The following is a 13,263-nucleotide window of genomic DNA, read 5'->3' as shown; positions in this document are numbered from 1 at the left end:
CAGGATGGAAATATTTCAGTAGGCTGTGGCACCTCTTTTTAAAAAACAGTAGTTCTCATTTCTCCTAACCTCAGCCATGGACAACAGCTGTATAGATTTTATTTGTGTGTGACTACTTGTCAGTTGGCCTTGGTGTGCATAATTACTATATTATATCTAACTTTCTTATTTCATTCTTCTTCTACTTTGGTCAGTTCTGTGAAACTAGATGTTTCTTGATGTGATTCTTAAGCCAATAATATTGAGGAATAGGGGCACAACACAGCACAGTTCTAGTGGCCCAGGTGCGTGCTGTGCATTCTCATTGGAAACAATGCAACAACTGCACAATGATAGTTCCAGATTAATGCTCGAGTTGCAAAGAAAAATTCCAGAATTTTTTTTGAAAATGAAATATCGCCAACTTTAGGACACCAATAAAGGGAAAAAAACTATTGGTGTTATAAATTTTGCATGATATTTAAGAGTGGTATCTGGATAAGCAAGTATAGAATGCATAAAATTATATAGTAGTAAAACTAAGTCAAAACACTGGGACTCTTTGGGGAGTCATTGTGTGCCATGTGCAGAAGCAGAATTCTAGCAGAACTACCGAGTTAAGGGTTAACTTTATTCCTTCTATCCACTGCCTGGGCAATTTTGCCCACGTTACTTGTCATTAGAGCTTCACAAGAAAATGCAAGTAGCTGATCTTGGAGCTCTGAGCTGTGAAGTAGAATCAGTAAAATGCAAAAGATAAAATAAAATAATGACAATTTTGTAATTATTACTATTTTAGCCAAAGGCCTGGGAATAGGGGTAGCATGAGAGCTTTGCAGGAACAATTATAATTATTGATTATTTATGATATGTGGTTATTCTTTTTGGTTTGGTTTGGCAATGACTATACAATGCATTTTATTCTGTGTGCTTTGAAATATCAATAAAAGATTGGGGCAAGAGAAATGTTATTGTGCATGTGACAATTTGGCAGGGAGCATGTGAAGAATACGTAGAGAGTAAGTGGAGAGAGTGAGCTGTGCATGAGGTATGAGTGTGCAGTGAGAGTAGTGTGAGAGATACTGTGTGACAGAAGTGTGTTTATGTGTATGTGTGGAGACAGACAGACACACAGACACAGACACACAAAGAGAAAGAATATGTGAAGAGTAAGGGAAGAGAGAGTATGAGGTGTGTATGGAGAATGTTTGTGTAAGTAAAAAGAAGAGTGCATGTGTTGTGTGGGAGATGTGTTTGAAAAGTGTGTATGTCCGAGAAAGGGGAACACACAGAGATATGTAAGTCCACAGAGTCCACAAGAAGAAAGCCAAGAACACAGGAGGATGACAAGCATGTGCAGACTTAAGCTGCCATCAAGCAAATGAGAGAGAGAGAGAGAGACAGAGACAGAGACAGAGACAGAGACAGAGACAGACAGAGAGAGGAGCAACTTTAAGCCTTGAAAATTTGCTTTTCAATTTGTACCCAAAAATTAGTCTGTGTCTATTTATTATGTGCCTTCCACATGTCCCGGCTTCCAGTTGAGAACTCTGACACTGTGCCAACCCTGGACGCTGACATCACAGTATTTGCAATTGAGCTTCTGTTCTGGGTCATGGACTCAGTTTCAAAAATGTTATAGCAATTGTGTATTAAGCAATTGTGAACCTTACAAAGAGTTCACAATTGCTTAATAGTACTTTGACTGTAGGTTACAAAATCTATTTTTCCCTTCAGTAGATAGTTTCACAACACACGGTAGGACATTAATAATGTTTTTGAACAAGGGAGATCCTAAGTGAATCCAATCTGTACCCATCTGGGAATGCTCACCCTGGGTAGAGACTAATATAAAATATTACACATTAATTAATAAGGAAGGACCACTACTCATGAGCTACTATCTTTCCGTCTATTTTTTCACACATCTCTCTTCAATTCCAAGACTGAGTTCAGTGCCCAGTGGTTAAGGAATATTTGCTCAAATGCTCTTTGGACTTATTCTAACTTGATGGCCCCGTAGCTCTTGCTAGCACCCAGTCTAATTGTATAGGTTAGAGAAGAGAGGCTGAGATTCTCATGTACTTGGTGTTGCTGATTTGTCTCCTGCTTAGAGTATGTTAAAGTTCTCGCATATGTAGCACCACACAGTGATCAAGAACAGGTTTATGATATAAAATGAAATATCACACTAGAACCTTCAGAAACTACATATATACGTCAAGCAGAGTTTAAACTCTACTGTACAGGGGATATTCTTGTATTAATGTCATAAGATTTATTAGCCAATAAAGATTTTACCTATACTCCATGCCATGTGGGTGACTCTTCTAAGGCACACTGGCTCATAGAAGAAGCAGCCTGACCAGTCATTAATGTTGTAACCTTGGGGATTATTCAACTGTCATGTCTCATTCCTATACACTGTGTCATTCTGTATCGAGCTGTATTTTAAGAGTAGCACCAACAGTAATCGTCAGTGCCTCTGGTAAAGGACCACCAGAATCTACCAGAAATATTTAGGTTCTGACCTATCAGATCTCTTTGTTAGTAAGATTTTTATACTGCCCCTCCACTGTGGAATATTAAAGTAGTTTGTTTTCATACTACATAAAATTTTGGAAAAATGATCTTACTTGAAACATCACAATAAAGTTGTGAGCATTCAACTACATCCATGGATATTACTAGAATTTGATAAGATCTAGGTTGGAAAGATTGAGGTCTAAAGAGATGACTTCCAAAATAATGTTACAAAGAGCATTATCACAAAATATAAGTGTCCTTTTATTAAAAGTGGTCATTTATGTTACATTTATTTCTATTTATAGAAATTAAAATGCCATGAATCTATTTCCTCTTTCTCCCTTCAGCCACATACTCCTCCTTTCTGTCTTTCAAATGTATTCTTTCTTTATTCATTAATTATTGCTGTGTGTGTGTGTGTGTGTGTGTGTGTGTGTGTGTCTGTAAATACATGAGTACAATTTACTCAGTTCCTATGGTATTACATGTATGCATGTTTCAGGACTGGTGATCTGCATAATCAGTTGTTATGCATTCCCCAAGGAAATTCTGTTTCTTCCATTCTCAGTAGTTCATAGTTGCCTATAGGTGCTGGTATTCACTATTACACAGCTTTGGCAATTACAGTTAAAGGAACCAAACAGCTTGTCATTTTGCACATAGATTAGCACAGTATGTATCAATCATTTTATATTTTCTTTTACAGCGATGATTCTGTCACACTATAAGATTCTGTTCTTTACAAATGTTGTCAGTCATTTTTTTACAGTGTTCAGCAACTTAGTCACTTTTCTAGTTCATTTCTGTAATCAACTAAAACTATAAAAGGGAATTGTGACTATGCATTTCTTGCACTTATGTATATGTTTTGACAAAATAAAACTAATGCATGTTTTTTAAAACATCCTGAATATTTGATTGTAATTTAATTGTGCCCATTAAAAAGGTGAAGAATGATTTTATTGACCTTTATTTACATGTTTTTTGTTTTAAAGTTATCTATAGCTTTAGAAATCCCAGGAGTGTTTTTGTATCTTGTTATTTTTTTCTGGGGTAAGAGAAACCTTATGAAGACTTCAGATTCACTAGGAACTTCTTTTGAATGGTATCCAAAAGAAATATTGAATGTCCTGCAAAATATTAGAGTTGGATGAGGTTCAGAGACATCTTCCTTAGGACAAGTTGAACCATAGGCTGGCCTTGAAGTATTTGTATAACTAGAGATGGCTTTAAAGGCCATTACCTCCTTCATCTACTTCCTGAGTTCTAGAACTACACAGATCTATTTCTATGCTCTGTTCATTTGATTCTGGGGGTTCAATCCTTTAATTTCTTGTATTTTTATCTACCTTTAGCTCACAACTAGCCTTTTAGTATCTTCTATGGTTTTCATTTGTCTCCATATTATTCCATGCAATTTTCATTCATTTAATTTTATCATGCTAAGAAACGTTGGTGGAACTATGGGTTTTTATCTACCCATTGAACCCTAATAGGCACTTCAGTAGGAACACAACTGATGACAGTGACTTTTTATCCCTAGAATACTTCAGAATTCAGGACTATGGCAGGGCATAATAGTATCCCATGAGAATCATCTCAAAGCCATGGATCACCATTGATGGAATTGACTTATGCAAGCCCATTGGGAGAAATTTCAGTTGCCTTGTGGTCATGACTCCATTTGTTCTGTCCTATTGACATATCAGTTTTTTACTTCTCTCTTATATTTATTTTTCAGATGCAACATGCCTCCCTCACTTTTCTGCCTTAGAGTTTGTTGTATAAAATTCCATTTTGGTGCGAGTATCTAAACATTCTATAAGAATTTTAAAACTGTTATTTACGTGAATAATGTCACTAAACTTTTGTTTTTCACTTGGTTTAAAATGTATATTTCTTTTGGCAGCATGGCAATTTTCATAAAATTAATTCTCCTGGTCTGTGAATCATGGAAGTTTTACCTTCTAATATCTGCCCTAGTTGTTTTCTTCATTAAGTTCTTTTTATTATAGAAGAGTTTGCATCCTTAGTGTATGCATTACTCTATTCTATTGCTGCGATAAAACACCATGAACAAGAAAACTTATAAAGAAGAATAATTCATTTAGGTTTAAGAGTCCAGCATCATTATGGCAGAAAGTGTGGCACAAGGGAAGCAGGCATTGCATTGAATTAGCACCAGTGGCTCACACCTGTTTGTACAAACAGGAAACAAAGAGAGAACCTTCAATATAGTGACAATCTTCTGAAACTCTAAGTGCTACCCACAGTAATATATTTTCATGAGCATGTTTGCACATGCTAATTGTCCTGAACCATTTAAAATCTAAAAACGAAGTATTGAAATGCCTGGAACTTAAAGAGGACATCTCTCTCGCTCTTTCTCTCTCTCCCTCTCTCTTTCTCTCTTTCTCTCTCTCTCAGTCTCTCTCTCAATCGCTCTCTCTATCTCAATCTCTCTCTCTCTCTCTCTCTCTCTCTCTCTCTCTCTCTCTCTCTCTTTCACACACACACACACACACACACACACACACACACACACACACATCATTAGGTTGATTCCAACATATGATTTTGTGGTAATTGGGAACAGATTTATGTTTATGATTTCTTATTTTTGTCACTATTAGATACATAAATTATTGATGTTTGTACATTAATTTTGTATCTTGTTCCTTTGATAAAATCTTTCTTTAATCTAAGTCTTTGAGGAAACACTTTTAGATCTCTTATTAGTATAACTGTGGAAAATAAAGGTACTTTGACTTCCATCTTTCTTATTTGTATCCCTTATCTTTCCCCCTTTGCACTTTTTGTCATTTGTCTTTTTGTTATAGCTTATACTGCATTTGTGTTTGCTTCATGTGAGTTTAATGGAAATGGGCACTGTGCATTACTGTGTGGCTATATGCAATTAAATCCTAATTCCACAAATAGAACCATGAATGCTTTTTGTAAAAAATATAATTCTTATTGAATATTTTATGTATCTCCATTTAAAACTATCCCTTTTCTTCCCTCAACCTTATCCCCCCCTCTATTTCTATGGAAGTCCTCCCCTTCCCACCCATTCACTCCTACCTCAACACCCTGTCATTTCCCTACAGTGGGAAATCAACCCTTCACAGGACCAAGTTCTTCTCCTCCCATTGATGCCACGTACTGCCAACCTCTGCTACATCCCCTGTTGTAATAATGTCTCACATTTCATGTTTTACAATATTGATTTTACAATGGACTTGTTTTTGTTATTTTTCTAAAACTTTGTCAATATATATACATATATATTTTTTGAAGGAACCAAATTCTATTTTAATTATTTGATACATTTTTTGCATCAGCTGTTTATATTTACATAATCAATATCAGTGATTTTATTTCCAAGTATTGATTTTGGTGTTTGAACATTACTGTGTCCAAAGAGTAAGGAGAATCATTAACTAATGTACTAGAAATATCTTTGTAATCTTTGTAAATAGTAAAATTTCAAAATATACTATCAAATATTTAAAAAACTCAAGTGCTGACAAAAATATATTCCTATATATATACACTAAAATGCTTTTAATAATCTGTACATATATCTCTCTATTTTTTAAATGTTGTAAGAAGAAAAAATTAAAAAAATATTGTTGATTTAATAATGTAGGTACTTTGAACTTAAAGCATTAGTGTTAGGACTGTTTGTATTGCATTACACAGGTTACAAGATGTTGTATTTTAATTTTGTTTTTAGGTGTACTATTTTGTGATTTTTTTGAGCTATGTGATATCTTTTTTTAACAACATTAATTTACAAAACAGATAAATTTACAAATTTTAGGCATTTTTTGCATAAAATTATAAAATACATTTTTGTCAGTACTTTTTTTTTTAAAGGTTTGATAGTGTGAGAAAGATCCCACCAGTAACAATGAGCATAAAGTACGTTTAAAACAAGATGCAACCTGGAAATAGTCAAAGTTTTCTTGGTGTGTAAAGAATTTTTTTGTACAATGAGAAGAGTACATGTACTACAGGGTACAACCCAGAATTTGTCAATGTGTTCTTGGTGGGTAAGGATTGAGCATGACTATTTTGTTTTGTTTTGTTTTGTTTATTTCTTGGACTTCATACAGTCTGTGAGTTGTTTGTGGGGCACTGCGAGCCTCTGGGGTTAGCATCTCACTATTAGTGAGTGCATATTCTGTCTGTTCTTTTGTGACTGGGTTATCTCACTCAGGATATTCTCTACATGCAGCAATTTTCTTAAGAATTTGGTTGAGTCATTGTTTCTGGTGGCTGAGTAGTATTCCATTGTGTATATGTACCACAATTTTTGTATCCATTCATCTTCTGAAAAACATCTGGGTTCTTTCCAGCTTCTGGCTATTATAAATAGAGCCGCTATGAACATTGTGGTGCATATATCTTTAATGTATATTAAGGTGTCTCTGGGGTATATGCCCAGAAGTGGAATAGCTGGATCTTCAGATAGTATTATGTCCATATTCTGAGGTATCGCAAGACTGATTTCCAGAATGGTTGTGTTAGTTTACAACACCACCAACAGTGGAGAAGTGTTCCTGTCTCTCTGAAACCTCAACAGCATCTGTTGTCATCTGAGTTTTGGATTTTGGCCAACCTGACTGGTCTGAGGTGGAATCTCAGGGTTGTTTTGATTTGCATTTCCCTGATGGCTAAGGATGTCGAGCACTTCCTCAGATATTTCTCAGCCATTCGATATTCCTCAACTGAGAACGTTTTGTTTAGCTCTGTACCCCATTTGTAATAGGGTTAATTGATTCTCTGGTGTCTAGCTTTTTGAGTTCTTTGTATACCTTGGATTTAGGCCTCTATCTGATGTGGAGTTGGTAAAGATCTTTTCCCATTCTGTTGGCTGCCGTTTTGTTTTCTTGACAATGTCCTTAGCCTTACAGAAACTTTTCAATCTCATTAAGTCCCATTTGTTAATCTTTGACCTTAGAGTTTGAGCCATTGGTGTTTTATTCAGAAAATTTTCTCCTGTGCCTATGTGTTCTAAGGTTTTCCCTAATTTCTCATCTAATGCTTTCAGTGTATCTGGTTTGATGTGGAGATCTTTGATCCACTTACACTTGAGCTTTGTACAAGGAGATAAGAAAGGGTCTATTTTCATTCTTTTGCATGCTGAGTGCCAGTTGGACCAGCACCATTTGTTGAATAGGCTGTCCTTTTTCCATTGAATGTTTACGGCTCCTTTGTCAAAAATCAGGTGACCATATACATGAGGGCTCATTCCTGGATCTTCTATTCTATTCCATTGATCCACATGCCTATTTCTCTACCAGTACCATGCAGTTTTCAGCACAATTGCCTTGTAATATAGCTTGAGGTCAGGGATAGTGATTCCCGCAGATGTTTTTTTGTTGTTGAGGATGGATTTCGCTATTCTAGGTCTTTTGTTATTCCATATGAAATTGCACATTGATCTTTCCAATTCCATGAAGAACTGGGTTGGAATTTTGATGGGGATTGGATTGAATCTATAGATTGCTTTTGGTAGGATGGCCATTTTTAAAATGTTGATCTTTCCAATCCATGAACATGGGAGATCTTTCCATTTTCTGAGATCTTCCTCAATTTTCTTCTTTAGAGGTATGAAGTTCTTGTCATACAGGTGCTTCACTTACTTAGTTAGAGTCACACCAAGGTATTTCATAGGTTTTGTGACTCTTGTGAAGGGTACCTTTTCCCTAATTTCTTTCTCCACATGTTTGTCCATTGAGTATAGGAAGGCTACTGATTTGTTTCAGTTAATTTTGTATCCAGCCACTTTGTTGCACATGTTTATCAGCTGTAGGAGTTCTCTGGTGGAATTTTTGGGGTCACTCAAGTACACTATCATGTCATCGGCAAAGAGTGATGTTTTTAACTCTTCCTTTCCGATTTGTATCCCCTTGATCTCCTTTTGCTGTCTAATTTCTCCAGACAGGACTTCCAGTACTATGTTAAATAGGTAGGGGGAGAGTGGGCAGCCTTGTCGAGTCCCTGATTTTAGTGGGATTGCTTCAAGTTTCCCACCATTAAGTTTGATGTTGGCTGTTGGTTTGCTGTATATTGCTTCTATTATGTTTAAGTATGGACCTTGGATTCCTGTTCTTTCCAGGACTTTTAACATGAAGGGGTGTTGAATTTTGTCGAATGCTTTCTCAGCGTCTAGTGAGATGACCACGTGGTTTTGTTCTTTGAGTTTGTTTATATAGTGGATTACATTGATGGATTTCCTTATATTAAACCATCTCTGCATCCCAGGGATGAAGCCTACTTGGTCATGATGAATGAGCGTTTTGATGTGTTCTTTGATTCAGTTTGCAAGGATTTTGTTGAGTATTTTTGCATCAATGTTCATAAGTGAGATTGTTCTGAAGTTCTCTTTCCTTGTAGGGTCTTTGTGTGGTTTAGAAATGATGGTTATTGTAGCCTCAAAAAATGAGTTAGGTAGTATTCCATCTGATTCTATCTTTTGGAATAGTTTGGAGAGTATTGGTATTATATCCACATTAAATGTCTGATAAAATTCTGCACTGAACCCGTCTGGGCCTGGGATTTATTTGGTTGGGAGGCTTTTGATGACTTCTTCTATTTCCTTAGGTGATACAGGGTTATTTAGATGGTTTACTTGGTCCTGGTTTAACTTTAGGATCTTGTATCTGTCTAGGAATTCGTCCATTTTCTCCATATTTTCCAATTTTGTGGAGTATAAGTTTTTGTAGTAGGATCTGATGATTTCTTGAATTTCCTCAGTTTCAGTTGTTATGTCTCCACTTTCCTTTCTGATTTTGTTAATTTGTATACTCTCTCTTGACCCTCTAGTTAGTCTGGCTAGGGGTTTATAAATCTTGTTGATTTTCTCAAAGAACCAACTCTTGGTTTTGTTGATTTTTTCAGTGGTTCTTTTTGTTTCTATTTGGTCTATTTTTGCCCTAATTTTGATTATTTCTTGCCGTCTAATCTTCTTGAGTATATCTGCTTCCTTTTGTTCTAGGGCTTTTAGCTGTGCTCTCAGGTTGCTGGTGTAAGCTCTCTCCAGTTTCATTTTGGAAGCATTTAGAGCTATGAGTTTTCCTCTCAGTACTGCTTTCATTGCATCCCATAGGTTTCGGTATGTTGTGTTTTCATTTTCGTTGAATTCTAGAAAATCCCTAATTTCTTTCTTTATTTCTTCTTTGACCCTGCTATAGTTTAACAGAGCGTTGTTTAGTTTCCATGTGTATGTGGGCTTTTTGTTGTTTTTGTTGTTGTTAAAGACCAGCCGTAGACCATGGTGATCTGAGAGGATGCATGGGAGTATTTCAATCTTCTTATATCGATTGAGGCTTGTTTTATGAGCGATTATGTGGTCAATTTTCGAGAAGGTGCCATGGGTTGGTGAGAATAAGGTGTATTCTTTTACTTTAGGATGATATATTCTATAGATATCTATTAATTTTAGTTGGTTCAAAGTTCTGCTAGTTTTACAGTGTCCCTGTTAAGTTTCTATTTCCATGATCTGTCCATTGGTGAGAGTGGGGTATTAAAGTCTCCCACCATTATTGTGTGGTGTGAAATGTATTTTTTGAGCTTTAGTAGGGTTTCTTTTATGAATGTGGGTGCTTTTTTATATTGAGCATATATGTTAAGGATTGAGAGTTCCTCCTGACAGATTTCCCCAGTAATGAATAAAAAGTGTCCTTCCTTATCTTTTTTGATAACTTTTGGTTGGAAATTTACTTTATTCGATATTAGAATAGCCACTCCAGCTTGCTTCTTGGGGCTGTTTGTTTGGAAGTTTTTTTCCCACCGTTTTACTCTGATATAGTGTCTGTCTTTGTCTCTGAGATAAGTTTCCTGTATGCAGCAAAAGGCTGGATTTTGTTTATGTATCCAGTCTGATAGCCTATGTCTCTTTATTGGGGAGTTGAGTCCATTTACGTTAATAGATATCAAGGAATAGTTGTTTCTGTTTCCTGCTATTATTGCTTTTGTGGGTTGAGTTGTGTCTGTGTCTTTTTCTTCTTTTGATTTTCTTGTTTATGAGTTTTCTTGTTTTTACTAGGCTGTATTTTCTCTCATTGTATTGGGTTTTCCACCTATAATTCGTTGTAGTGCTGGGTTTGTGGTCAGATATTTTGTAAATTTTGATTTGTCTTGAAATATCTTCATATCTCCATCTATGGTGATTGATAGTTTTGCTGGGTATAGCAGCTTGGGCTGGCACTTGTGCTCTCTTAGGGTCTGCATGATGTCTGTCCAGGCTCTTCTAGCTTTCATAGTCTCTGTTGAGAAATCGGGTGTGATTCTGATTTGCCTGCCTTTATATGTTACCTCACCTTTTTCCCTTACTGCTTTTAGTATTCTTTCTTTGCTTTGGGCACTTGATGTTTTTACTATTATGTGTCGGGAGGTATTTCTTTTCTGGTCCAACCTATTTGGAGTTCTGAAGACTTCTTTTATGCTCGTGGTCATCTCATTCTTGAGGGTAGGGAAGTTTTCTTCTACAATTTTGTTGAAGATATTTACTGTGCCTCTTAGTTGATACTCTTCTCCCTCTTCTATTCCTATTATCCTTAGGTTCGGTCTTCTCATTGTGTCCTGGATTTCCTGGACATTTTGGGTTAGGAGCTTTTTGTTTTTTGCATCTTCTCTGGCTGTTTTGTCTATGTTTACAATGTTGTCTTCTGCCCCCGAGATTCTTTCTTCCATCTCTTGTAATCTATTGGAAATGCTTGCTTCTGTGACTCCTGATTTCTTTTTTCAGGTGTTCTACCTCTAGGGTTATCTCTTTTAGGGTTTTCTTTATTGTGTCAATTTCCGTTTTAAATTCCCTCTTCCATTCCTTCATCTCTTTGGTTCTGTTTTCCTCTAGTTCTTTGAGTTCTTCGAGTGTTTTTCTTGTTTCTTCTTTAAAAGCTTCTGAATCTTTTTCTTTTCCTCCCATTCTTCTTTAAGTATCTCTATCAGCTTCTTGAGGTATGATTTCAGTTCTGCATCTTCTTTTTCTGGAGTGTTTGGCATTCCAATGTTTTCTGTTATGGGAGAGCTGGGTCCTGGTATTGCCAGATTGTCTTGGTTTCCTTGGGATATACTCTTTTGCTTTCCTCTTGCCATTTTGTTATCAGTGACATGTTCTCGTCTTTCCCTTTCCCTGGATCTCCACTGGTCCAGGTGGCAGATGGGCTCAGCCCTGTTCTACGCTTCAGAGTCGCTTGTTGGGAACAGAAGTTCTAAAGTTGTGTTCCTGGTCCCTGGATCAGGCAGGGCAGTGTGGGGGGTGCGCTTTCCATGTGCACTCCGCAGAGATCTCTCTGCTCCCTGGCTGCCTAGATCTCCTACTCACCAGTTTTTCAACCTTTAGGAGTTGCCAGTCTGGGTGGCAGATGGGCCGGGCTCTGTTCTGTGCCCTGAAGTTGCTGCTGGGTGGAAACAGAAGTTCCAAAGTTCTGTTCCTGGTTCCTGGATCAGGCAGGGCAGGGTGGGGGGTGCGCTTTCCGTGCACACTCCTCAGAGATCTCTCTGCTCCCTGGCTGCCTAGATCTTTTACTCACCAGTTTTTCAACCTTTAGGAGCTGCGGGTCCGGGTGACTGATTGGCCGGGCTCTGTTCTGTGCCCTGAAGTCCTATTTTGTGATTTATTAAAGGCTCATTCATTATTTTTTTCTTGCATTCTAGCCATTGGCAACTACTTGCTGAGAATCTTTTCATCTTTTTTTCTTTCAACTTTATTTGTTGTAAGATACATGTACAGATTATTAAAAGCATTTACCATAATTGTATATGAATATATTTTTGTCTGTACTTGACTCTTTTTTTCTTACAGCTTTTTTTAAAGAAGAGAGAATCATGTACAGATATTTTTAAGCATGTTAGCAATTCTTTTAGAGGTTTGATAGCTTGCATTGAAATCCCACTAGTTACCATAAGCATAAACCACATGTACAACAAAACAGAACATGAAAACTGTCAGAGTTTTCTTGGTGTGTAGACATTAAACATAATGATCTTTGAATACCAAATATTGCCACAAGGTGATATTCCTAGATCTTAGATTATTAATGATTTCAGGTCTAGGTATACAACAAACTGAGAGGATGCTATACACTTATTTTTTTTCCTAAGAAGGACTGAGGCTTTGACTAATTGGCCATTTTTATTCTTAAGCTTCATAAGGCCTGCGAGTTGTTTCTGGTATTCAGAGCTTTCTGAAGCTAGTATCCATTTATCAGTGACTGCATATTATATTTGCTCTTTTGTGGCTGGGTTGCCACACTCAGGATGATATTCTTTAGATGCATCTATTTTGCTAAGAATTTCATAAAGTCATTGTTTCTACTAGCTGAGTAGTACTCCATTGTGTAAATAAACCACAATTTTTGTATCCATTCATCTACTGAAGGACATCTGGGTTCTTTCGAGGAATGAAGCATACTTGATCATGGTTAATGACCATTTTGATGTGTTCTTAAATTAAGTTTGCAAGAATTTTGTTGAGTATTTATTCAACAATATTCATAAGGGAGATTGGTCTGAAGTTCTCCTTCCTTGTAGGGTCTTTGTGTGTTTTAGGAATGAGGGTCATTGTGGCCTCTAAAAATGAGTTGGATAGTGTTCCATCTGACTCTATTTTGTGAAATAATTTGTAGAGTATTGGTATTGGCTCCTCAGTAAATGTCTGATAGAATTCTGCACTGAACCCATCTGGACCTGGGCTTTTTTTTGGTTGGGAGGCTTTTGATGACCGCTTCTATTTCTTTAGGT

This window comes from Micromys minutus, assembly GCF_963924665.1.
Source record: "Micromys minutus genome assembly, chromosome: 32".
In the NCBI taxonomy this organism is placed as follows: Eukaryota; Metazoa; Chordata; class Mammalia; order Rodentia; family Muridae; genus Micromys; species Micromys minutus.
The sequence above is the reverse complement of the archived record's forward strand: the minus strand, read 5'-3'. Positions refer to the sequence as shown.